General features: G+C 42.3%; 1 non-coding gene across 1 annotated transcript; it reads right to left on the bottom strand.

The window, feature by feature from the left end:
* Nucleotides 1–1,102: 1,102 nt before the first annotated feature.
* On the bottom strand, nt 1,103–1,174 carry Trnaa-agc. Its single transcript has one exon. It is a non-coding gene; the product is annotated as a tRNA-Ala (tRNA).
* Between the last annotated feature and the right edge of the window lie 452 nt (nt 1,175–1,626).

Below are 1,626 nucleotides of genomic sequence, written 5' to 3'. Positions count from 1 at the left end.
GGAATGCTTGCAAACAATCTTTGAATAATTTCCTTCGCAAATTTTGTATGATTCTGTAGAGACAACTTTGATCTTTTTGAATCAAGCTTTTGAAGTTTTCTTAGAGTATTACCTGAAGAAATCTTTGTCCTGCTGTGTCTGTTCACCAGGAGGTAAGGCTCAAACAGCGTCTGTTCTGGTATCCAGCGTCTGAGTGAGAAATGCTGTATCGCACTCAGCTAAATCCAAGGTGGTAGCCCAATCAGCGCGATGGTCCTAGTGTTAGTTGGGACGTTAAACAGAGCTGGCACGATGGCGCTCCGGCGAGACAGGAGTGTTGGCGTAGGCCCATTAAGCCACCCGTTAAAAACCTTGTTGCGAATAACATAGGAGAAAATACGACCCGGAATAATCGGAAAAGACCCACGCGACGAAATAAGGATTACGATTAGAAACTTGGAACATGAAACTGCAAGTCACTTGGTTTCGCAGGTTGCGACAATCTATGACGAACTACATCCCCGCAACTTCGATATCGTAGCGCTGCAGGAACTTTGTTGGACTGGACAGAAGGTGTGGAAAAGTGGGCATCGAGCGGCTACCTTATACCAAAGCTGTGGCACCACAAATGAGCTAGGAACTGGCTTCATAGTGTTAGGCAAGATGCGGCAAGGGTGGCAGCCGATCAACGCAAGGATGTTCAAGATGAGAATGAAAGGCCGTTTCTTCAACTACAGCTTTATCAACGTAAACTGCCCACACGAAAGGAGATCGTTGGTTGGTCGACTGTAGGTTGTTGTTGATGATGGATTGGTTTTTCAGTCTTGACAACATTAAAAAATGTTATTTTAATTTGTTCAACGTTTCGGTCCATTTGGGACTTTCCTCAGGGACTCAATTGTTCCAGGAAAACTGTAACAATCGAGTCCCTGAGGAAGGTACCAAACGGACCGAAACGTTGGACAAATGGAAATAAAAAATTTGAATATTGTCAAGACTGAAAATAAATTGACACTTATATTGAGTTGTTCGGTAATCCAATCCGCATGGTTATTAAATTAATTAACTCATTACGCGTGGTAAAGATGGCCAAATTATGGGTGAAATTATGAAAATAATCCACGTGCTCGGCTGGGATTTGAACCCAGGACTCTTGTTTGCTAGACGAGTGCTTTACCAACTAAGCTACCGAGCCACTTGGTAACTGGATTTTTTTCATAATTTCACCCATAATTTGTCCATCTTTACCACGCGTAATGAGTTAATTAATTTAATAACCATACGAATTGGATTACCGAACAGCTCAATATAAGTGTCAATTTATATTAGAGTGTTACTGCCTCTCTGTAGTAGTCATGTCATCACTTGAGTGAGAACGACACGTTGATAGCCTTCCCACATCTTTACTCTTCCACAATACAGTTGTTGTGGAAGCGATGTAGGTACGATAGGCAAACAGTTTCAACACTAAATAAATCGCACTCGCTCTCTCCGCGTGTGTAGTAACATGAGATGAATGAATATGGGTTATGAAAGGGGTCCGCGATGTCTGTAGGGATTTGAATTCTAAACTTGTAACCAACTCAGTTATTAGGTCACCAAGTGGCTCGGTAGCTTAGTTGGTAAAGTGCTCGTCTAGCATACAAG

The sequence above is a fragment of the Aedes aegypti genome, chromosome 2, assembly GCF_002204515.2.
Source record: "Aedes aegypti strain LVP_AGWG chromosome 2, AaegL5.0 Primary Assembly, whole genome shotgun sequence".
Taxonomy (NCBI): Eukaryota; Metazoa; Arthropoda; class Insecta; order Diptera; family Culicidae; genus Aedes; species Aedes aegypti.
Note: the sequence above shows the minus strand (reverse complement) of the source record. Positions and strands in the feature narration are given on the sequence as shown.